This window comes from Astatotilapia calliptera, chromosome 3, assembly GCF_900246225.1.
Source record: "Astatotilapia calliptera chromosome 3, fAstCal1.2, whole genome shotgun sequence".
NCBI lineage: Eukaryota > Metazoa > Chordata > Actinopteri > Cichliformes > Cichlidae > Astatotilapia > Astatotilapia calliptera.
Window position 1 is genome coordinate 46,849,249 of NC_039304.1, and position 26,082 is coordinate 46,875,330.

General features: G+C 39.5%; 3 long non-coding RNA genes across 5 annotated transcripts; 1 reads left to right on the top strand and 2 right to left on the bottom strand.

Moving 5' to 3' along the window:
- Positions 1–755: 755 nt before the first annotated feature.
- LOC113011110 (uncharacterized) lies at positions 756–4,029 on the bottom strand. The gene is made up of 5 exons (XR_003270460.1): positions 3,998–4,029; positions 3,795–3,911; positions 3,490–3,582; positions 1,451–1,510; positions 756–1,330 (listed from the first exon to the last, which is right to left on the bottom strand). It is a non-coding gene; the product is annotated as an uncharacterized LOC113011110 (long non-coding RNA).
- A 5,507-nt stretch (positions 4,030–9,536) lies between these two features.
- On the bottom strand, positions 9,537–10,844 carry LOC113011350 (uncharacterized). The gene is made up of 2 exons (XR_003270529.1): positions 10,724–10,844; positions 9,537–9,966 (listed from the first exon to the last, which is right to left on the bottom strand). It is a non-coding gene; the product is annotated as an uncharacterized LOC113011350 (long non-coding RNA).
- Positions 10,845–20,283: 9,439 nt separating this feature from the next.
- Positions 20,284–23,797, top strand: LOC113011146 (uncharacterized). Of its 3 annotated transcripts, none has more exons than XR_003270469.1 (3): positions 20,284–20,648; positions 20,737–20,843; positions 23,737–23,797. It is a non-coding gene; the product is annotated as an uncharacterized LOC113011146 (long non-coding RNA). The 3 variants fall into 3 exon arrangements; XR_003270470.1 differs by having other exon boundaries at positions 20,285–20,648; positions 20,758–20,843; XR_003270468.1 differs by having other exon boundaries at positions 20,286–20,625.
- The last annotated feature ends 2,285 nt before the right edge of the window (positions 23,798–26,082 follow it).

Genomic DNA, 26,082 nt, shown 5'->3' on the forward strand with positions numbered 1-26,082 from the left:
CTCTACAATGTCGACAGGCCTCATACACAACAGCTACTCTACTGTGTGAAGCATACTGCTCCTTCATGCTAAGGTCACAACCTGGGTTACGCCATGTTGCAAGTTTTATGAGGTGCTTTTGTGACATTTAATGGATCGGGTTACATTTTTTATTTCTCCTCGATATCCAATAAAGTAATTTAGGTCAGGATCGATACCAATACTGTATCCGATCGGTCCATCCCTAGAACAAACAAGTCAAACCTGCTCAGTTCCTGTTTTATTTCTCTAAAGTGAAAGATGAAAACATTTTGTCTTTAAATTATATCTGCATAACTGTAATACTTGGAGTTAACAGTAGATAGCTGCAGACTCTAATTTGTTGTTGTGTTTAGCAATTTGTTGGTGTGATTTGCACTTCAGGGCCACCGTACTAAATGGATGTTTTGGCTATGTTAGGCTTCAGAGTAGTTTAGCCCAAGAGCTGGGACACATGAATCAGCCTGACTGATCATGCGTGTAAATTATCGGACACCAAACACTTTCAGCTCTTTGCTGAGGAGGTAAGAACATGAGATCTTCTTAATGTTTTTTTGTTTTTAAAGTGTCTTCATTGTGTTGTAGTTTACACCAGGGGTAGAAAACTCCAAAGCTTTGCCCTGGGTCAACACACCTGAATCAAATGATTAGTTCAGGCATCTGGAGAACTTCAAGACATGTTGAGGAGGTGATTTAGCCATTTAAATCAGCTGTGTTGGATCAGGGACACATCTAAAACCTGCAGGACACCGGCCCTTGAGGCCTGGAGTTCCCCCACCCCTGGTTTACACCATTCTCTAACAAATACATCCCCAGTTCAGTCTCAGAAGGAGACACAAATCCCTTTGCTCTTTGGTTTTTGGGTGATATAAAAATGCCAGTCCTTTAGTCTCAAACATGCACATCCTGGAATGAAGCTGTTCTGTTTTCAGCCACTGAATGATTGAAAGAAGGACATATCAGTTAGCCACAAACAAATAAGTCAAATTTTCCATTTGATATCTTTTCCAAGCAAACATGAGAAAACACATGAGAAAACACATGACAATATTACTGCTGAAGAGTAACTAAATGAGTGTGATAAGAATGAGAACAAAAGCCATCAAACATGAATAAATTAAACATAAGAACAGTCAAGGACATGAAATATATTAGTAGAGGATAAAATTTGAAAACTCAAGTTAAAAATACATTCAGTGAGAACGACAGGAAGAGGGAACGGACCAGTTAGAGACCAGGAGCTGGACGTCAGTGGTTGGACTGGTGGACTACTTCACTGAAGAGTAGACGACGTCTGGCTCTGGTTTAAAGTCTGAACACAAACACAGTTCAAACAACATTACAGTTTTCTCTCTGACAGAAAGGAGATATTCTGTGCTTAAGTCATGATGTGGTTAGAATAACTCTGTACAAAGGTACAGAGCAGCTGTACCTTTTATTCTCTGCCCAGCAGTGACATCTTGTGTTGTATCGAGTGCAGCTGGATCATTCTCTGCACAATAAAACAAAGAAATGAATAAAGGGACAAAAACATAACATAACCATACTACTTTTGTTTATGTAGAGATTAATAAGGAATTTTTTATAAATAGCAACAACTTTTCAAGCTTTTTCCTTTTAAAAACAAAATAAAAAACATCCCCTCTGCTGTGAAACTGTGGTTACCACATGAAACTGGGGATGTTTGTGTGAAAAAAGAAAGAAAGCAGATGTCAGTTTCTTTCAGTTCTAACCAAAATTTCTCCACAGGGCACAAATGAAACCTGTTCTCAAATACAAAACAATTGTTACACAAACCAGACAAGACTGTGGTGAGAAATGTCACGACCTCAGAGAACAGTCATCTGGAATCAATAACAGGAAGTTGCTGCTGAGGGTTTTTTAGACAGAATTTTACAGAAATGGGAAGTTGTTGGTCTTTTAGTCCTTTGTGTATTAGAGAAACAACTGTGTAGGTATATTGTGTGTACCAAACCCAGACACATCTGGGATTAATCTGAGCTGCTTCTAAATTTACTGCTCAGTTATGACACTGGCAGAATTCACAACACATCCGACATCTGGCCTATGTGAGGCAGACCTGTGACTGCTGCAACGTGGGAGATATTGATTGGTACAGCTGCTGCGTTAGCTTTGCTCCAACTCACTGACAGGAAAGACAGAGACGGGAAGTACTTCACATTTAAAGGGAAGGACCAAAGGGTGATAACTGTTTTGCAAAAAGGAAATGCAAACAATGTTACTGTAAGAAAATACTTCCAGTTTAGTGAAGCACATAAAGGACTGGCATCCAAAAATAAGTTCAGTAAGTTTCAGTTCACAGTAAAATCAAAAGTATTATCCTTCTCACATTTTCCTGAAATCTCATTATTAGTTTGTTTGAGAGAACCAGAGCTTTGCGAAAGGGTAATTTTTTTTCAGTGACTAAAAAAAAAATTAATATGGTATGGTAATGTAACACTAACAATGTAACTGTAACATAAGTTGGCCACTCAGCAAACATCTTAACATTCCAGTTTTGTCCCGGAACAAAATATATTGTTAAAATTTTAAATAAATGAACAGCCACCTTGTTAGTGTTAAAACAGCTCTTTTTTTTTTTTTTTTTTTTTTTAAAAAGGAGTTTATGTTTAAATACGTTGGATGATCATTTTGTTTTTCTGTGTTGAGACTAAAGTAATTCCACTGGTATTAGTACCACCTACAAAATCTCTGGTATCAGGACTCCTTAAGTAGATTTAGAAAAAAAAAAAAAACCTCACCTGTTTAAACTGTATTAAAACTTAAAGTTTGCATTCATAGGGGCGTGGCCTCTTTGACTTACAGGTGGATGGAGAAACTGTTATTAGCTGTATGCTAGGCTTCACCTCAGCTAATTGGAGTCCTTGAACTGGATCTCTACACAGTGTTTGTTCTGTTGGTGCCCTTGGGAGCATTTATAATGTCATTATATGACAAATAATACATCTGATGTGTGATATGATGTGTGGTTTGGAGATGGGGGTACTAACAAAAAGACAGATGGCCAAGCTGGAGGTGTTAAAATTTTTGAGTTTTGTTGAGAGAACTAACGTTGAAGCTTCAAAATGTCAGGCCCAGAAACCTGCAGGTGATGCCATAGTTAATCTGTCTATTGCATGTAGTCTATTAAATTAACATGAACGCATAATAATGGAAAATAAAACAAAAAAAAAAGGTGACCCACATTAGCATGGTAAGGAGTAGCTGAAACTTTCCATTCCATGCAATAACGTGACTGGTCACTTATTTCCTGTTTAGGCTCTTTGGAAGAAAGCCCTCTGTGTTCACCTACATAGGTCTTCACTCTCTGGCTGAACCTATAATTTATATTTATTTATTCTTTTTTTTTTTGATTACGTAATTCTAAATGTCTACACTTCCATTAAGTGTTCTAATTTTATGGACCACAACCCAGCCCCCAACCACAAATCTTAATAAAAGAAAATTTACCTCTTTTTGATTTGACTGGTTTTTGCTGACGATTTGATAAAATGACCTCAGTGTATGTGACTTGGTTTTCTTGGACTTCTTCAGGATTTTCAGCTGAAAAAAAACAACATTTAACCCGAAATTAGTTAGGGGTAAATGAAGAGAATAAGAAATAGAAAAAAGAACATGTGTTTTCATTACTGTGTAACAGCTTGGAGTTACTTCCATTGGGAGTGAGAGTCAATATAAAAACATCTAATCACAATAGCTGTGTAGCTTATTCAGCAGAACTTTATTTATGTAAAATCCAGAACTCTAGGTCTCACCTTCAGGTTTCCTATGAGCACGCCATCTCACCAGCAGAACCAGTAACACCAGTAGAACCACAACACAGACTGATCCAACAGACAACAGCACAGTGAGAACAGATGTGGTGTGTTTGTCTAAAATAAAGCAAACACAGTCATTAAGTTGTCGTCACATTGTGAATGTTGAAAGCTGCAGAAACACAGACAGGTGAGTGTGTCACCTGTGACAGTGATCCAGCTGGATGGAGACTCTCCATGACCGCTGATGTCACACTTGTAGAGGCCTTCATCAGACCTGGAAACATGCTGGATGGTCATGTGACCTGTTGACTCATTCCCAATGACGATGCCATCTTTATAGAAAGCAGCTGGGAGGTTGGAGGGAGTGGTCTTTGTTTTACAGAGCAGAGTGACGTCATCTCCCTCCATCACAGGGAGGACAGGACTCTGCAGGATCACTGATCCACCTCAACACAGAGACAAACTACAGCATTTCATCCATTTACACACAGCTTCATCAACACTAACTCCACACACTCAGCTTACCAGTGACTGTCAGGTTAACCATGTTACTGATGGGACCCTCTCTGGACTCACACCAGTAAACTCCACTGTCTGATGGGAAAAGTGTGATTTCACAGGAGCGACCAGCTAGTTGCCCAAATCCATTTGTTCCACACTGAGTCCTCTGTTGTTTGCTTGTGTTTCTCCTCAGAGTCCATCCAGCAGAGCTGTCGTCCTCCTCACAGCTCAGAGACACAAAGTCTCTTATAAAGAACTGAGAGCTGCTGGAACTCACCGTCAGACGAGCTGTGAGGGTTAAAATGAAAAACTGATGATCTGTTGGACATTTGTCAAAAAGCATCCACAAACATGAACCCAATCAGGTCATATCAGTGAGCATTTCTCAGGTTTAAACTGTGACAGAAGAAGGTTACTGACCTTGGTTTGTTGTGCAGCTCAGCAGTGAGATCAGAACTAAAGAGAAATGACACTCAGGTTGGTTTGAGGTGAACATAAAGAACAACTCCACACAAACTCATCTCTCTCTGATATATATGCTCATTTTCTGTTCGATATCAGGAATAGGTTAAAATAAAGTTCAGACTGACAATAGAGCTACATTGTATCCCAGCTGCCACTGTGGGAGAGTAAATGTGGACTGGTCAGCAGTTTCACATCCTGCCTGTATCGAATCACCATTTAACCTCAAACATTTTCTGCCACATTTTCTGAAGGAACTTCTTTAAGGTTATAACTGAAATAAAATTAAACAAAAGAAGTTTTCATCTAAAAAGCAGCTCTTACAGTGATCATATTTTTATGTACACTGTGTAAACTCAGAGTGTAAATAACACAGTAAAGTCATGTGTCCACTGTGCAGCTGTGTTGATATAATGAGTGAATGATTTGATCTTTTCACTGCCTGCTGTGTTTCCTTGACTCCTGAGCAAAGATAAAGAGTCAGTTCAGACCTGCAGTTGGTCCTCGTGGTGTTTGAACTTGAATTCAGCCTGATTTGTTTTTCATGTCTTCTCCTCCATCATCAGTTATCAGGAGAGCAGACAGTCAAAGTACAAGAATTCAAACAAACACAGAGATTCTACTTACAGAGCAGACACAGCACAGATGTTTCCTTCATCGTCCTTCTCACTCATTTGAGCTTTTTTCATTTCTGTCACTGACACCAAGCAAAGCCCGCCCTCTTCCTCTGAACACCAGCTTTCTATTGGTTCACAGTGGTGGGGACCTGAAGTTTTACTTAGTATAAAAAAAAAATACTCTGCAGTATCTTGTTTTTCATTCGTCATGTCTTAAGACTGGAACACTATGATTCACATTTTACATTAACACCATCCTCACACATGTTTATATACGGACACTAAAGCAATGTTCCCTCTAAGCTGCGCACGGTCTCTGCGCACAGAAAATCTGCGTTCCGCACAAAAAAGTTCTAACCTGAATTGAAATTAAAGTTAAAACGTTAACAATTATGTTTTGCAGTGTTAGTCAGTGAGTGACTGGCTGCTCCAGTATGAGATTAGAACGATGCCACCTTATCCCATAGTCCAGCCAATAATGCGATTCACATTCGTATATACGCAGCTAATCGACGCCGTTGACAGGCTATGACAGCGTCGTTATGTGCCGACACCAGTGTTTTAGCTAGCAAAGCGACGTGGCTGATGTGGAGCGAAGCCAACGTTTACAACCATTGGAGATCTGAGCAGGACAGACGGAACAATTGACGGAAAAAGTGTGGACTTTATACCAGTTTTTAAATTGTGTTGATAGGCCACGTAAAACCAGAGTTATGATAAAAATATCTGTAATGTAATGTTTGGTTTTCTTCCTGAATACTGTCGTTGTTTATATTTACTGCGGGAAGAAACGTTCTATAAGAAAAAAGTCTCGAAAGCGCTCTCCGCCTGTGAGCAAAAACAAAACCAAAAACACCCCCACCCTTTCCTATTGGTCGAAAAAAGTACCATGTCGACCAATCAAAAAAGGATATGGCAAGTTGTAAAGAAACGGGGGGAAGTTTTAGGAGTGACGGCAGTGTTTTGAGATGTGAGAAATTTTCGACGTGTAGTGTAGTCAATAGTTTTGTTGTGTGTATCAGAACAACGAGGCGACTGCTGAATGTTACAGGTGTTACAGGAGTGACACATCTCCTGCTGTCAGGCCTGCAGGTATCAGGCTGATGTTCTCCTTTATCTCATAGTGGACAGAAATAATATTTTGGAGTGGCACAAATAATTTGTGTGGCATCAGATTTGATGCAGAACAGCTGATTGTTCTGTAAATAGTTTGAAATGTTTATTTAAAAACACCTTGGCTGCATTTAAAAAAAATAGCTGCAAAAACCTTTGTTGTTTGCCAAACTCAGTTACTTTTTTGAAGAAGTAACTATATAATTAATTGCCCAACATTGGTCATTATATACTGTATTTTGCAGACAGAGTTACAGGACTCTCTCCCAGACCACAGAATCGTAATACAAGTCAGAGCTTTATAAAAAAAAAGTTGTTTTCAAAATTGGAGTCAAGTTATTTTTACTTCCAATAGTGTTAACATACTACACAGGTCATTCAAGATCACCCAGTTTTACTCCTGTAAATACGGATATGTTCACTGTGATGGGTCCATCACCAGGAAAGGATAATGTTTCTTTTTCTTTCACCTTTCTGATTTCACTGAATCTTTTCCCAAGTGCAGTTTACATTACTATGATTGCATATTGCAAATGCTCACATTTTATGTGATTGCTTGCTCTGAGCTCTCTCGGAAAGGGGAAAAGAGAGAAGGTATCTTTCTGTAGTCTCAAAAGTGATTTTGCGCTTGAACACCAAAACATCCTGAGAACCATTTTTCCTTTTGTTCATTCTGCTTGTTATGGTGACATCTTATATCTACCACGATGTTACAGGAAAAATGATTCTATGTTTCTTTACCTTCTTTTAAATGTACAAAGATGCCTTTTGTCTGCCCTTTGCCTATGGTTAGATTAGTTTAGAATTATCCTTTTAGACTTTCTCAGCAAAGACATACTGTTTTGGGACATATTGTTTTAGATTGTTTTATCTTTCTCCCAGCTCTCTGCTGACGAGACTAGCACCACATATGGAGTTGTTTATTTTATCTGTTTATTATTTTCTTATCCTGTTCTCACTGTTTTTCCTATAAAGAGTGCAAAGCCTCTGTTCACGGTGTGAGTTGTTCTGGACAGCTTACCCGTGCGCACGTTAAAGCATAAAAAGTAATCTTGTCTCATTGTGTCTTTATTTCTCCTGGGTCTTTTGCAGTTTTCCCCCAACACACGAAGTGCAACTTTTCAAGCCAATCTGCGGTTTCCAGTTGGGTAGGTGAAGCGCAAGTTTTCACATGTTTCACGCTCGCAGCAAATTGTTTTAGCCCCTCTCCCTTTGACAGCCACCAGACTTTGTCTTGCAGCAAGAGATTTGATGTGAGAGTAGGTGCACTGATAATTTTATGAATTGTTTATGTTTTTATGTAGTCTCCATCGGTGAATGGATGTTGTGTCTTACTATCTCATGGGCTACCAGAAAACTAGCAGCAATAATTGCATTTCTATTGAACAAGGTCTAAAAAAAGCATTTGGTCTGCTTAGCAGTTCCAGTCCCTCTTTTTTTTGTTTGTCTCCAGCTTGGTGCTTTTCAGCAAACTTGGAAACGTCTCGCGACACTGCAATTAAAAAAATGTTATTAAACATCGGGCAAGTCAGCGTAATAAGTGGTGAATGCAAATGAATCAGTCCAAACAGAGAATTACACACCAGTTTCCCCCAAGAGTTTTGTTCTTCGGATTAATCCACGGTTAGCTTGCTGGAGCTCTCTCATTATTAGCCACTGGCAGGGAAAACACGGGAGAGCGAGAGGTGTGGTAGACGGGGTGGATATTTGCAATTTTTGTTTTATTAATACATTTAATAAAACTGCGTATAGAATAAATAAATATAAAAATAGTTTGTTTATAATTGTCTTAGTTATATATATTTTTTTTACCCCGAAAGCTTCCGGCAGCCTAAGCTAGAAGAGGGCAGGTTGCCGACCTCTGAGCTAAAACAACACTCTAAATAGATACCAACCCTGCCCTAATCACCAGAAACGGAGAAAAAAAAAGAAGAAAGCTTTAACAGTTCTTTATTAGCAAAATATGACTTCTTATAAAAACATACAATTACAGATAAAAAAAAAAAAAGTTTATTCATATTTGAATGTAAAAAGCAAAAATACAACTCGAATTCCAGAGAAGTAATTTAATAATTAATTAAGTAATTTAATTTGAACAAAATGAAAACTAAGACTTTCAAAAAGCATGAGCCAATATTTCATTCACAACAGAACATGAATAGCACTCTGATTGTGTTGGACACTTTTGTTTATGTAAGATTGTTTTGTATTATATTGCATTGTGTTGTACATAAGATTGTTGTATTTCTATCTTTTTATCTCGAGGGCTGGGGGCTGTGGGAGCATTGCAATTTGAAATTCCTCTGTGTGCTCTGAGCATATGGTTTTTGCCAATAAAGCTGACTTTGATAACATGAATGTTTAATCTGAGATTTTATACTTTCAGGCACTAAATGAGCTCATTTCAAATCAGATGCAGGTCTCCAGGTCTCAGAGTAGTTGAAACAGGGGCCTGTTTGTGTAGCATCTCCTCTTCTTTTCAAACCAGTGTGAAGATGTCTGAGCATTGAAGTTATGACTTTCTGGAGTTTTGGTTTGGAAATTCAGTCCAATTCTTGCCTGATATAGGTTTTCATCTGCCGAAGAGTTTGTGCATTTAATTAATTATGCGTCTGTAATGTTCTCTATAGGTGAAAGATTGGCAAATACAAACGGCCTTCCCTGAACTAAACATCATCTGAAGGGTAGCAGATGGTAAATGGCCTGTATTTATATAGCGCTTTACTAGTCCCTAAGGACCCCAAAGCGCTTTACATATCCAGTCATCCACCCATTCACACACACATTGACACACTGGTGATGGCAGCTACATTGTGGCCACAGCCACCCTGGGGCGCACTGACAGAGGCGAGGCTGCCGAACACTGGCATTCATAGTTGTAAAATTTCTCAGTTTAAACATTTATGTTAATTACGTTCTGTTGTGAATAAGTTATTGGCTCATATCAAGTGAAAGTCTTAGCTTTCGTGTTGTTCAAATTTATGAAACGTCACAACTTTTCTGGAATTCAGGTTGTATAAAGAACAACAAATTGGAGGCTGAGAGGAACGGAAAACCTACAAGCTACTATACTATTAGGATAATGATTTTGTATCATACAGTGAATTCATTGATTGATTTACAAAATTCCTTCTTATTGTAAACAAATCCTATGGAAACTGAAGATGCACAAACACTGTAGTTCAGAGTCTCTGATAGACAGCACAGAGACTGACACAGTCTGAACAGGTTTGATGATAGTCAGAGAAATTTGACATCAAAGCAACTCTGGACGTGTTCGATGTTCATCATCAATTCATGGGTCAGAGTTCAGATGGAAAAAGTTCTGAGAGGTTTCAAAGCTGTTGTGGTTCAGCAGGAGGCTGGTACGGATCCTGTCGCTGTTATTCTCTAAAATGCAAAAGCAAAAGCAACAACAAAAAGCAGACCTAAAACTAGCACACTGCCTTTCAGTCCAACAGATCCTCCTCGCTGACCTGCAGGTGAGAAACAGGTGTGAGATGTTAGCTGTCAGGTAGATCAGTGTTTCCCAAACTTTTGGAGCCACGGCGCATATTTCAAATTAGAAAAATCACACGGCACACCACCAAACAAAAATGTCACGAAAAGCATGTTGATAATTCTTTCCCTGCACACCAGGCATAGCAGAAGTGGCTTGATTTGTCCCCAGGATACCTTTTCTTTTGTTTAAATTGCTTTCTTCTGACCACATCTCTAGCTAGGGCCTTCATCTGTATTGGGATTTTTTCCAGGATCCAGGTAAGATTGACAAATTTTTCTTTTCAAATATTTATTGCTTTTATGTGCTGCATTGTCACACTCACAGCATGACAATTATGTAATTTCCTCTGTCTTCTGTTTTACTGGCAGTTGGCGACACATTTAATCAGAGCAGGTTGCATTGCCCTCTAGTGGAAGAGAATGTAATTGTTCTGCCAGTCACGCCATTTGCTTAGAGTACCAACCAGGTGGAACCAGATCATCTTCCACGACAAACCTGTGTGCCGCAGCACAGTGGTTGGGAAACACTGAGGTAGGTGATGAGTGAAGAACAGAACAGAATCCATTTCCTCTTCAAACTGCTGTCAGACATTATCTACTGCACTCTGATCACATCACTCAGACCAGCTGCTTTCTACAAAGTCTCATCAACAACATCTTTAGAAACAAACATCAACAACCAGGAAGCAGCTTCACCTCTGATCACACACACACTCAACTCTACTCACTCACCTGGAGGATCAACTTTCAGGGGGATGTTTGTGATGGACTGCAAGGAGCGTGTTTCTTCCAGGAAGACTTGACACTCGTATGTTCCAGTGTCATTAATCGTCACATTCTTCAGAATCAAAGACACGTTTCCATCCTTCATCTTTCTGTCCTGCAGATCCACCCGGTTCTTAAAAGATTGATGCTGGTTGTCTGGATCAATGTTTCCATCCCGAAATAAAAGAACATATTTTGGCTGCAGGTCAGGTCGGTGCCACTCTACAGTTAGGATCTTGCTGTTGTTTCGAGCTCGACATGGCAGAGTGACATTCTGTCCAGACTCAGCTGTGATGGTTTTCTGGTCTGTCAGAGGAAACAATACAAAGCAGAGAGGTTATAGGTCAAAGTACAAATGTTCACTGTGCGCTGGTTTATGTACAGGTGTTTATGTACAAACATAAACACCTGCTCACAGTGTAATTTGTGAAACAAAATAAATACAACAGTCAGAGAATGAAAAATTCAGGAACCAAATCTCTTCTGAAGCCTCTTAGTGTATTTCTGATTTACTCACACTGTCAATATAATGTTTTATAGAAAAATTACAAACTATTTTAACATTCCTTTCTCTTAGCGCTCTGACTTTAATATTTAGCATGAAAAAAAATCCCAAATTACACAAAATGCTGTCAAAACAAACAAACAACAAAAATAGTAGATCTCTAAGCTTTGATAGCAGACTTTTCTGATTTCGTGTGCAGCATCATACAGTGTGTTCTTGTGTTTGTCTACGTCTACAAATCTCCACACAGGAAAGGAAGTGACCCTGACTCAGTTCTGCATAATCAGTTTCAAAGCCACTAAACTATTGACGTCATTTTTTCAAAGACCCCTCCACAGCAAAGCTTTCTGACTGCAGGAGACCCAAAGTCTAATTAACTTTCAACTGCAGCTTTGGCAAATGACATCAGTGAGACGCCTGACCTCTTTCTGCTTAATTTAACCATGTTTGTTACTGTTTGGAATTTGCCTTCGATGAGCCTACAGAAAAGTGTTCCCAGTCTCTGCAAATATGTTCCTATACAATGCTACCAAATCCCAAGTGCACAATGATTGACGTGGATGAAACTGTGCAGTGGATGAATGCAGATTGTTTGACAAATGGGTCCAAAGGTGAAACAGCAGATTTCACAGAGAAACATTTCATTGTTTTAAACACCGGTTTCACTTCAGCTATTTGTATGTTATAAGTTTACCTTTATCTGCAGCTCAATGAAGACCAACAACAGCACAAGCATGAGTGGCCCACGGGCAAACTGTACCACATATATATCTATGTCTATCTAGATATCTCGTAACAATATATCTCTTCCAATTAATATTGTGCAAAAGATTGAATAACTGACATCAGTGTCTACTGTCGGTCTACTGTTTACTATCATAGTGTGTGCGTGGATGTATGCATACATGTAGCCTACATATACACATATATAGTTTAGAACTTTGATAGGTTATGTTTTATCCTAAACATAACCTATCAACCCTGATTATGTCATAGTCAGGGTTCACCAGCCATATATATATATATATATATATATATATATATATATATATATATATATATATATATATATATATATATATATATATATATATACATACATACATACATACATACATACATACACACACACACATATGTATGTATGTGAGAGAGAGAGAGAGAGAGAGAGAGAGAGAGAGAGAGATGGCTAGGACCGCCCCTGCAGGTACAGCCGTTGACCAATGGCCGTACAAGGAAACCTGCCCATTCGTTCATTTTTATTACTGGCAACGCTACCAGCCCCTCCCCTACACTTGCTGTGCCTGTGCGCTCGCGGGGCTTTTAACATGGAAGAAGTGTCAAAAAAAAAAAAAAAAAAAATCAAAATCAACAGTCAAATTAACGACATGTTATCAACATTAAACTGAGATAAAGTGCAGCATAAATGTCACATGTTGCAGTGCAGCAGGCAGCCCTGCACAACACATTTATTTCTGTCCCACCCAGTGGCGGTCCTAGCCTATTTGGCGCCCTGGGTGAACACTCCCTCTGGGAGCCATAATTAAATGTATTGAATTTTAATGATCACTGGGTTTTCATTTGTTTGGTTGCTATGGTGATGTGTAACGGGAGTCACGTGGGTGGTAGCGGTGACATTAAGAGGGCGGTGTCAGTCTGTCTTTCACTCAGTGTTGCCAACTTAGCCACTTTGTCGCTATATTTAGCGAGTTTTCAGACCCCTTAGTGACTTTTTTTTAGAAAAAAAGTTGCTAAAAAAAGACGTGAAAGTGCGTATGGCTTTTACTCTCAACAAGCAGCGGGTGCTGTAACGCAGTCAGTTTTTCTTTTACTCTTATGCTGTTTTGTGGATCACAAGGTTTAAAACTACTTATAAACACACACACAAAGTAACTCCACCAGAGTACCTATTTCGGGTCACTTTTGCCGGTCCAAGCCCGGGTAAAGGAGCAGGGTTGAAATTGTGACATTAAAAAACAATAATTGCAAAAAGAAATTTAATTTGTAGTTCTAAATAAACTCTAAATACATTTAGGACGTTTTTTACTCACTTTATGTCTCTTCCACAATGTTATTTCTCTCTCCAACAACATTGGTCATGCTAATCTAATTGTAACCTATCATGCAAATTAGGCGATGACATCATTTAGCGACTTCTAGCGACTTTTAGGACAACCAATAGCGATTTTCCTTACTGAGGAGTTGGCAACACTGCTTTCACTGGTTTGATTTTGACAGAGAGGAGGGCTGGGTAGCCGTAGTTTTTGTTGACCGCTGCACAACGAGTTTCCCCTTGTTGCGTTAGAGCCTGTGATGTTTTAAGAGTTTGAATCGTGAGCCGATCACGTTGCTCTGTAAACTTTTCAAGCACTTTAATAAACAAGCAAGCAATTCCACCTCTCGCATTATTGCGTTAAGATGACAGCGCGTCAGGCAAATAGGCAGGCTCAGTCCCCGCCCTCTAGCGATTGTGGAAGTCGCTACACTCCTCCTCCTCTTTTTGTCACAGTCTGGCGAGGGCAGACTGTAGGGATTGACAAAAAGACCCAAAACGCAGACTCCAAGGAACAGAACTTGAAATGTTAACAAAAGGCGAGCCGTTTAATATGGCTGGTAGAAAAGGTAAACAAAGGGCAAGGCAAACTGAAGCAAAATTAACACAAACCTAAAATGGGGAATCTAAACAAACAACAAGAAAAACCTAGACAAGAAACTTGGAAGCATGGCATGGCATGGCATGGCATGGCATGGCATGGCATGGCATGGCATGGCATGGCATGGCGTGGCATGGCGTGGCATGGCGTGGCATGGCGTGGCATGGCGTGGACAACAGACGACCTGACAATCACACACTGAAAACAGAGGACTTAAATACACAGGAGGTGATTAGGGGAAGTGGGAACACATGGAGGAACAGCTGACTGACATGAGCCTAATGACAGGACAAGCGAAGTGAAACTAAATACAATGAACAAAGAACACACGACTCCTTCAAAATAAAACAGGAAACATGAGACAGACATGATAATACAAACTTGATAACATAAGACACGCAGCATGAAACAGGAAGGGTGAGGGGAAGCTTAAATACAGGGGAAGAAAACACAAGCAGTCTAATAACCAAATGAACTCAGATAACCTAATGAACAAAATAAACTCAAACTTAAAACGCTGGGTCAAAAGACCCAGGATCATGACACTTTTCTCTTTTTTTAAACTTTAAAAACGGGTTGTGTGTGAGACTTTAAATCAACAAAATATAAAATATACATTTTAAATTGTTATTGATCCCTTTACCCCGAGTCCTAAAGTGTATATTAATTTTTTTTACTCTTAAATATTTATTGTTCGTTTAGTTGCACTGCTGTAACTGGAGCCTCGTCGTCTCGTCTCTCTATATACTGGACTGCAGCGGAGATGACAATAAAGTTTACTTTGACTTCAGCAGTGAGCAGGCGCACCGAGGGCTCTCGCGCTCACTTTTCATGTATAGAAAAACATCGGTGCAGATTATAAGTCTGTATCATGATGTCTGGTGTTCGTGTTTGTTGTTTTATTTTGCGAGTTGGTTATTAGATGCTGCTCCAGCCGGTCAGAGAATCCCCCGCCGCCCCGCCCTCTCCTCTCTGCGCGCAAGCAGCAGGCGCACCTCGCAAACGGAGGGCGCCCTTACTCCCAGCAAATTGGCGATAGAAAACCGATGCCATCCCCAATATGCGCTGGCATGATGTCGGGACAGCATGAGTACGAGCATTTTTTTTTTTTTTTTTTTGTGATGCCGCCCCCCACCACGATGCCGCCCCGGGCAACCGCCCGTGTCGCCCGTATCTAAAACCGCTACTGGTCACACCTGCATTACGAATCAATAGAAAACCCACAGTGATTTCCTTTACTTTTCTCTCCCTTAGTGGGAAATAGTTTGGTTCTAAATTTTTGAATCTCACCTGCAGAGACAAACACGAGGAGGCCCACAGACAGGAAACAGCAGAGAGATGTAGACATTTCCTGTTAGTGCTGATGATCCGACACTTGTCCAAAGGCGCTGGTATTTACTGTAAATGACTGAGCCTCAGTATAAAGCCTGACTAATTAATTAGGTACTGAAAGTTATTTCCCGTGAAAACAAACAACTTCTCTCGCTTATGCGATTGGCGCTTTCAGATGCAGTCTTTGAAAAGGAAGTAGGAAATCTGAACTATCGAATCACAACACTAGATCAGCCTCTCGTGACTGATATCTACCTCCAATCAAACTTCCATCCATCAGCCTGCACTATAGTGCAATGCGCAGTAGTGACCCTGTGGGACTGCTATTTTTGCTTGTACTACTGTTTGCGTCTGTGTCTGAGCCGTGCGCCGCCTCCTTCCGTGAACGTGTCGCCGCGGTGTGCATAATGTGCCTACAAAATGCAGGCACAGTGCTGTACTGTTAATGACATCCGAATGAGTTTCCCGTTCTACGGAGCAAACAAAGCCTGTTTTATTGTTTCATTTTTTTCTGACCTTCTCACTTACTTCTGCTTGAACTTGGTGAACGTCTCATTTCCGAGGTAAAGGGAACTTGATGCTTTAGATGTAGTGATCCAGTGAGAAATTCAAGCCATTTATAGGAATATAAAAAGTTATTAAATTTTGATTTTGATGCACTTCCTGTTTGATGCACTTCCTGTTTGATACGCATGCCATGAGGTCACTGCTGTGATAATTTGTTTGTTTTTATTTCATTTATTGCACACCGTTCTGATAAAACTCTGTGTCACAACCATAGTTTGTCAACACCAAAGTCAATGTAATCCAAGATTTTATTATTTTTTCTTGTAAAAAGAGCTTAATTTAGGTAGATTGTTGAGGCCATAAGCAACTGATGAAAAACAAGATGGCTTCTGTCAGAAAAACATGTGTTATGAGAGAAAGTCGGGTATTTTGTCAACACCATCAGATGTCCACACCTTCAGGATTTTTGTCTGACGGTGTTGACCCTTTTTCTAATGGTGTTGACAAATGTCACAAAAGTCTGCTGTTCACCGTTTATATTAAGTAATTTTTTATTAATATTTCAGACATATTACTTCCTGTGCATTTTACTGATATTTCTGCTTCACAGATGTGTCAAATATTATCAAATTTGCCTTATCTTGAATCTCATTGTTTGTGTATACATTATTAATCCTGTAGGAAAATGCTTAGTCCTCTGCATTTAACCCATTCACTCAGTGATGCAGTGGGCAGCTACCAACCCAGGATAGCCTCTGCTCGTTGGATTTGAACGCGCAACCTTTCGATCATGTGACATCAACTGAGCTAGCTGTGCCTCGAGAGTTGGTCTTTGAGTGATGATGTGTAAATCCTGCTTCCGGGCCCAATATGTTTTTGTCAATGTACCATGGTAATAACAGAAGCGAAGCGCAATATTGTGTCAGGACAATTCACTATTTATGCACAATAAACAAAGGAGCATAGCGCGACAATTTCTGTTCAGCGCCAGACTTGCTTGTAACCTATATCACCAATATGTTATAAAAATGACGCATTAACTACTACAAAACTCTGACCTTTGTGGGAATGCTGGAGCAGACTAACATGTGAGCTGGAGTGTTCTGGACGTTATATTCGGCATATCCAGACCATCCGTCTGCTCTTACTTCGGAAACATGGCTTAAAACATTTCTCTTCAACAACGTAATCCGATAAAAACGATCTCTCTACCCGTCGGCTTCCCGTGGCTGTCATGCGACCGGCTATTGCAGTTAATAATACAACAGCTTCTTGACATTTTTTGTGTTTCTTTTTATCGCTGTGTAACTGAATTCAATTGAAAGCCTGCGTGCGCTAGTACCTCTTGCCACAAGTTCCCAGAATCCTTTGCGGTTTTACCCCTGAATGACGTCACATTTTCAATCTTTATCCTGGTGGCCCGGTCTCTAGTCAAAATGCCCGGGCCGATTTTTTGTCCCAGTCCAGCCTTGTGTTATGCTAACACAGCTGTGTCGCCAGCGATCACGTAGCACATCACTACATACCAGCTAGCCCAACTTCAGTAACGTGACAATAGTCACTGCTGTTTAGTTTTCTGTCTCCATTTATGTTGGAAGTGGTAGCAGAGCTGGTGTATCATGTTCAGGTGGAAACAAGCAATCTAACTTTAACTCTGTTAAATTTCATATATTCTGTTTTCATGGATGCCTGGATGTTACACCTGGTAGAGCCACACACTGATCATTTTATTAAAGATGAAAGAATTTAGACAGTTTGTAACTCTCAGTGATGCCGCAGAGTTCCTTTGACTTTGGGATCTGCAGCGGAGTTTGGACCTGGAAATGGCTAATGACATCAAACTTCATGGCTGGATAGCATCTCTATTGCTTAATGCATAATTGTGTTGTGAATATTCATCCTTAATCTGTGAAAAAGCATAAGGTTCAGAAAAATTATAGTAATTACAAAATGGTACATTTCAGGCTAAAATAGCAAAGGGGAAGCTGACAGTAGAGAAACGAAGGAGAAGGAACAGGGAGGATCAAAAAAGAAAGAGAGAAAAAATTAACAGCCAGCCTGAGCTGAAGAAAGAGTTTCTCATAAAGGAAAGATGGAGAAATAGAGTGAAAGAGGGAAAAATAAAGAACATCAGTGATCTGAAAGGAAGAGAAAAAAGACAGAAGAGAAGGTTTTGGAAACAAGCACAGAGACAAAAGGAGAGAAAGTCCAGCAGGGTCGAAACACACAACCACAGAGAACTTTAGGAATCAAGGAGTAGTAGGCTGGTGAACTATTAAGATGTAGAACATGTGCAAAAACAGAATTGTTATGATGTGTCTTGTGATATTACAAATTATTACAAAGGTTGTTAAGGTTTAATTGTCACTTTGAAAGAAATAATATCTTGTTTTCTACTAGTGTGTCACCACCGTCAGATTTGTGTCGCCACCGTCAGCACCTTGTCAACTCCATAACATGGAGTTTTGGTTTATTTTTCCTCTTTTGGAGAACCATATAGTTTCCTCCCTCATGATCTTCCAATAAAAATACGTAATTTTCTCAATAAATGTGTAATTTGCATGCTGCTTAATGTGACTGTTTCTTATAGAGATTAAATACAAGCTTCTGAAAATATGTATGACTGTAACTGGCTGCACACACACAGCATACATGATTTAATACATAAAATAATTTTATGTATTAAAGAACATATTGAGAAAGCGCTCCACTTTAAATGTTGGCCTGTGACAAAGGATGATTTCTCTTAAATTCTAGCTTTAATTGTTAATTGTTATGTGCAAAGGTTGGTGTTAGTGTACATTAATACTAACATGGTAACATTGCTGTTTGCTTCTTGATACATTCTCAATCATCCAGGAAAGTAAATCTCCAAAAGTTGTCATGAGAATTTGCATAATTAAGATTAAGGAACTGACAGGGTACATCTGTCACCATCTTACAATGCTGTGATTGCAGCCATTCCCCAACTCTCTGTGAATGCTGCTCATGGCCATTGATCAGTGGTCTTTGGTCAGTGGTTAATTGATTAACTAACGATCAAGGAACTGACCTCCCATTGTTCCTTCAGTGGGCTGGTTTCAGTCATTATGCAAAGGTACTGTTTATAAGATTGGGGAAAGGAAAGAGTGTGAGGATAAGGAAACCCCACCATGTTCCCAAAGGACATCCCAGATTTACCCCTCCTGTAACAGTAACAAAAGCCAAAGGTCTACTGGGGTCAGCGGGGGAGCTCTTCCTTGGTCTCTTGTGTTCTGGGGGCCTCTGGATGTCTGGAGTCTTGATCTCCTCCATACCTGCTTCATGCCCTGGAGGACGGGGCTGTGGCCCCCCCACACCCTCTAGCAGATCATTACATGAAGGAACCTTTTAAAAACAAGCGCGTCCATGCTCACAGGTGTACACACGGGTGATCACACACACAAACTACACCCTTTTTGGTTCCTACCTCAAAGCACACTGTGCGCTGTCGATCTTATGTGCTGCACAATAATGTTTAATATTTAGTATTTACTGTCATATTCCCATATATCATTGTGATGTTGTTTATTGTATTGCTCTCGTTTTCTTCTGCTTGTTTTCTTTTTTCTTTCTCAACAGGTGATCCAGGTGATCGATATATGGATTTTTTTTGTCTGCTTATTTAGTTGTTTTTTGTTTTTTAGCCCTTTATCCCCGTCCCTCTTCTCCGCTGTTTTCCCCCCCTCTTCCTTTCTCCCTTTTCTTTTCCTCATTCAAGTCTGTCCCGTATCTAGCAAGTGAAAATAAAATAAATAAATAAAATAAACAATAAAAGGTGAATCAAATAGACCATTACGGCAAGTCTGGGATGGTCAATTTGGTAAAGTAAATCCGTTGGGCATCTTTCTTCGCCTTTAGACAATAATTCTGATGCAAAAGAGCCAAACGGGACAGGCAAAAAAAAAAAAAGAAGAAAAAAAAGCCAAAGGCTTGAATGCCTTCTTGCTGAGTGATGGAAAGATTTGGAATGCCACTCATCTCTCTCATCTCATCTAGCACGCTGTCGCCCAGTGACTGAAAAGAACGCTGACACTGCTAGCACCACACTCTTACTGGTTCACCTACTGCCAGAAGACCGCGCGTCAGGTACAAGCCTCGCTGACTATATTGTACCATAAAAGGTTGCTTGGAAAAAGAACATTAGAGAAACGTTATTACTTGTTCTAGCTTGGGTTTAAAAAGAACAGATTTTCTGCCACCAATGCACTAAGAAAAAATTGTCATGGAAAAACTGGAATAATAATTTCTTTTCATTTTACGTAGGAGTGCAATATAGTTTCAGGCTTATTAAGCTTTGCTAGTTGTAGTAATCTGATGGTATAACTATTGCAGCATTTAAGTTCACAAGTGTATGTGTGACTTGCTAAACAGTGAATTACTTTATTTCTGTACTACGCTATTTGGTGAACTCTGTTCATAAAGAGAGAGTAGACGTTGTGTCCTGCAATGATCGTACCATATTGCACCACTAGAGGGTGGTGTCGTGAAATAAGAGTAAAGCGGAGTTGGTAAAGTTTTAGAGTTAGAGTATAGTTAGATGGATAACTTGTTGTGTCTCCCTGTTACCTGTACGATGTAAAGTCTGTGCTGAATTCATTAAAGAGCACGGTTCCTTTATGCAGACTGGTTTATTACCGGCCGCTACTACAGAAGTGATTATTTTGGCCATAACTTGAACATAACTGAATGGAACTGTTATTTCTATTCTCGGATATTCAAAGATGTTCTTCTCGTAAAGTAAAGCAGCTTTTAATTCTACCCTGCTTGATTCCCAGGCTCGTCCTCGTAGCTTATAAATGTAACACTGATCTCAGATCTGTGCTCGTCATCAGCGTATATTTAAAGCCCAGGTAACCGAAACGGATCCATTGTGGTCAGTGTGTTTTTTGCTCTATTTCAAAACTTACAATTAATTTAGTTGTGACAATTGGGACAATATATTTTTTGTTATCCGCATAAAGTTCCGGTGTCCCGTCCCGCAGACCTACATCTGAAATGTCCGCTGCAACGTCTGTATCGCTCATCAGGAATGTGCTGTCAGTCTGCCTCCTCGTTTCAATCCGTGCAGGTGAGATTTGTCTTTAATTTCAAACCAAAAAGCCTTTCTTCTCTGTTGTAGGTGTGCAGAGGGGAACAGCTGAGGCAGTTTTTTGGCCACTCAACTCGGTTATGTTTGTTACGCTGGAAACGTGTTTGTGTGTAGTTTCTTCTTTTGACACTGAGACACAAGGAGTTAATTAGCCGAATAAATGTGCCGCTAAAATTTACGATTAATTTTTTTTGTCCGTTTTTTTGTATTGATTTTATTAAGTCTTGCAGTTTAGCAAGTGCGTCACAAATTGTTGCGCTTCCGCGTTGTGACGTTTTAACTTCCCTTTGAACCTCCTATTTAACAATACCAGCAGACTAGGGGATTTAAAGATTTAAACTAGCTAATATCGAGTGATTTAAATTACATCAGCTAACTTTTTTGATGCTATTTACAGAACAAATAAAAATAAATTCTTAATTTTTAATAAGATACTTTGTAAGTAACAGCAACGTTTATCACAACCGTTTGAACTTTTAGTATATTTCTGTTAAAGTGTTTTAAATCTGCATCACTGTGTCATGAAATTCATTCTGCATCTTCTTTCTGCTGCAGTCGTATTAGCCTGTTAATGACAAGCTGAAGCAGCAACGCCTCTGTGCGGGCTCAGTGTAACATCACTGGTGATAACAACATCTTAGAGTTGTTATCACCAGAATGCACAGTGAACAACTATCAGTTAGTTGCCGTATGTCTGGATTTATTTCACTTAAATCAACACTGACTGCTAAACGCTGAAAGGGAAAACAAAATTGGGCTTAAAGTTTAATTAATGACAGAAACTCAAGAACCAATCAGTGATGAGAAAGTCAAGAGAGCAAACAGGGTAAGTATGGCGAGATGAGGGAGAGTGGGGAAAAGGGTAAACAGAATATCAATCTTTACACATGGTTGCCAGCCACGGAGCTCATGTGCATCATTGTTTTAGTTTGTTAAAAATTTCTATTCCTCTTTTCAAATTTGGCTTAGGTTGTTTTTTTTATAGTACTATATAAATATAAGTACAGCTCCAGACCCAAGTAACAGCAAGTCAAAATGAAAACAAAACAAAACATTACCTTTCTGTGTTCAGCAGTAATCTGTATTCAATTTAAAAACTGATATGGAGTTTATGTGACATTAAACATTTGGGTGGACAGAGTCTGAGAGAGGACAGAGAGGGAGAGAGCAAAAAGAAACAGATAAGAGTGGATATGTAGTCAAATTCTCCAAAATTATAAAGCTGTAGCTTTACAACATGCATATAATAATTATTATAAGATTATATTTTCGGCATATTCTAGTTGAGTGAGGAGTATGGAGAGAGAGAGGTTGTACAAGAACAGGAAGAATGAGGGAGCAGATGATGAAGTTAGCTGGAAAAACAAGTCATTTTTCACAAAGTAGTTTTTCATGTCTTTCATGAATGCTTTGTGTGCTTTCCAGTAACACACTGAAGAAAATGTAAGTGAACATCCTAAACAGAGCATGTTGACATGAATAGCAGCATTTAACAGGATTCATATCTCTCTAAACATGGACAGGATGGCTGCCACTACATCGATGTCACTACAAATCTGTTTTCCACTCGTGAAATTGGGGTTCATGATGCTCTGTGCTCAGTCTCTATAATAAAGGGAGGGTTTGAATGAATTCAAAAACTTAATAGAAGGTAATTCTATTGCACGTTTGCTTTGCGTACAGGTCTGTGTAGTAGAAGGATGATTTTAATAGTGCTAATAATGCTACTTCAAGAGATTGATTTGGTGGCCTGCCTCTATGTGAATGAGACTGAATGTTGTACATGTTTCTCATCGTATCTCCTTTGCTACAAATAGTTCTTTAACTTCTTTAAAGACTGGACATGTGTGTGCATGACATAATGACTGGGAACCGAGCCCCCCTAAATGTTTGAAACTAGAATCACCCCTGGTAAAAATGGTTGCTGTGACTGAGTATTAGAGCCACATGAAAAAAAAATGTTTTGAAAAAAAGTTGAAACGTGAAGATTAAAGTTGTTGTTTCATGTCAAACTGCCACAGTAGCTATACCCTCTACAAAATGCCTTGTGTATAAGACTTTGTAAAAACAGATATCCTCTTTATTCTACCAAACTGCATCAGTTGTTACTAAAACTGATTCTGAAGTAGGAGTTCATTAACTTATCCACACAAGGCAGGTTATGGGAGACTATGTTCATGTTTTGGACTTTATTTCCCCCCAAAATATATTTTTTCTTAATGTGGTGCGAATACTCCTTTGTAATAGTACTTTGCTTTATTGTAGAGCTCTTATTAATTAGTAATTGTTATTAGTAGTGAGACCCACCTTGTTTGTAGAGTGTCTGCTTGAATGTGTGTTGATCCCAGTGCCTTCAAAGGCACGATGTGATTATTTTCATCACATATTTTTACTTGAAGTTTTCCCGGCCTTAATTACAGCTGGAATATTAGTGGAAGACATGTATGAATGTGGAAGTTACAATGGCATGCTACCCTCTGAAATATTTGTAGTTTGTAAGGTATTTAATATCTATATTCTTCTGGTTACTTGCAGATAATAGCTGCTCTGCGGAGCTACTATGTGTTTGCTTCCAACATGAAGCTGCGGTTTAAAGTGTTATTACTGAAGTTTGAAATCACACAAAAAAATCCCCTTTTCTCAGCTCAGAAATGTTTAGTGTTTTATTTTAAGCTCCCAGTGAGCTTTCACTCCATTTTCCATCTATTAATTATTTGCTCATTAAGTAAACTGGATCCTTCTCATAAATATTTTTTACATTTTACACAAATGAAATTGCAATAGGGAGGATTTGGATGCAATTTTGAAAATATAAAACTTTCTATCTCTCTGATCGTCACATTGATTGGCTCTGTGTTGTTTCCTCTTTCAGACCAGAAAATCATCATAGCTGAGACTGGACAGGCTGTCACTCTACCATGTCGAGCTCCAAACAACAACATGATAGTTGTAGAGTGGAGCAGAGCTGACCTGAAGTCAGATTATGTCTTTTTGTACCGCGATGAGCAGTCTGATCCAGATGATCAGCATCCATCTTTTAAGAACCGGGTGGATCTGCAGGACAGACAGATGAAGGATGGAGACGTGTCTTTGATTCTGAAGGATGTGACGATTAATGATGCTGGAACATACGAGTGTCGTATAATCATGAGAGAAACATACTCATGGAAACCCATCAGCATCATCTACCTGAGAGTCGTTCCTCCAGGTGAGTGAGTAGAGTTGAGTGTGTGTGTGTGATCAGAGGTGAAGCTGCTTCCTGGTTGTTGATGTTTGTTTGTAAAGATGTTGTTGATGAGACTTTGTAGAAAGCAGCTGGTCTGAGTGATGTGATCAGAGTGCAGTAGATAATGTCTGACAGCAGTTTGAAGAGGAAATGGATTCTGTTCTGTTCTTCACTCATCACCTACCTGACAGCTGACACCTCACACCTGTTTCTCACCTGCAGGTCAGACAGGAGGAGACACAGAGGATGGAGGGAAGGAGGATGGAGGGAAGGAGAATGACTTTAGCCAATTTATATTTTGCTTGGTAGTTTTTCTTGTATATGTTGGGATTGTTGTTTATGTGATCTTCATGATACATAAACAAAAACAGAAACAGGATCCCCATTAATCTCGTGCTGAACGGCAGCATGCAGAAATGCCAGGATGTGTTTTTCAAGCAGTACTCTCCTGCAGCTCTCAGTGTTCACGCTGAGCCTTCAGGGAAAGACAGATGACAGAAATGGACAGGCTCGGGAATTCTGAGCAGTCGCCGCCATGATGTTGTTCATGTAAAACCGACAACATGACCAAAAGACAGACACCAACAGGCAAAAAGGAGGAAAATGCACAAAATAAATCAGCCATGAGAAGGCCAGTAACAAGGTATGATACAGAGAGAAGCTAAACAAAGGTTATTAGGAGGGGTTGAGCTATTAAAAGCAGAAAGAATGATCGCTTTCATTTTTCATTTGTAGTTTTAGGAGCTCCCGATGCTCAAAATTGACAACATTTTCACAGAACTGTAATAATATACTTACTGTAGTTGTACTAAACTGTGGATGTTAAAAATAAAAAAGTCATTCATATTTGATATAGTTTTTATGTCTTTTTTTATGGCACAGTATTTCATTATCATACTCCATGTTCTAGTGCAGGAAGTTCTAGTAACTTTGTTCTCCACTGATACGGGTCAGAGGGAGCTGATTTGACTTCCTTGTGTCCAAGATATAACAGTGATATCCACTTAGGATCACACTGTTATATTTCAGAAACATTTTTTAAAATGAAAAAAAAAATCATAAATATTATACTGTCATGTATTTACAGCCAAGAAAACTGGCACATCTAAGAAATGCAACAACCTCAACTCCTTGTTGCTGCTTCCAATCTGCAAAGCACTCTCACTCTGCTCTGTAAAAGACTTCCACAGTTTGACTTTCAAACCCAAAGGCAACATCTATCCCCCCGTATGATTCTCAGCCTCTAAGTAGTTAAGTGTCTTTGTGAAGATACTTTGTGCTTGGACAGGAAAAGCTGGAAACATTACTGTGAATGTCCATAAACAGGGTGCACCTTTAAGACCGATTGTCTGAATTATCAACTCGGTCACCTATAACGTCTCTAAGTTTCTGGCTTCGATCCTCAACCCGCTGGTGGGCAGCTCTGAACACGTTGGATTTTGTTGAAAAGGTGAGCGATGTCATTATGGAGGCAGATGAAACCATGGTCTCGTACGACGTTACATCTCTCTTCACTTGCATCCCAGTCAGGGAAGCGTTGGAGGTAGTCCGTAAGAGATTACAGGATGACACCAACCTCAGCAACAGGACCACTCTCAGCATCGACCAAGTGTGTTTGCTTTTGGAGCTGTGTCTTCATTCCACCTACTTCACATACAAGGGTCAGTTCTACAGGCAGAAACATGGGTGTGCCATGGGCTCCCCAGTTTCACCCATTGTGGCCAATTTGTACATGGAAGAAGTGGAAAAGAGGGCTTTGCTATCCTATCTTGGACAGGGAGGAACGCTGGTTTGAGTCCATTGTTCCTTCAGTGGGCTGGTTTCAGTCATTATGCAAATGTACTGTTTATAAGATTGGGGAAACCTGCAGTCAGCTGAGACTGAAGATGAGTGACGAAACGTTTCTCCCACAAAATGCTACGTCCAGATGAACAGAATCAACTTTTGGAGATTGCTGTTTGCTCATCACACGAATACCATGTTTTCTCCAAT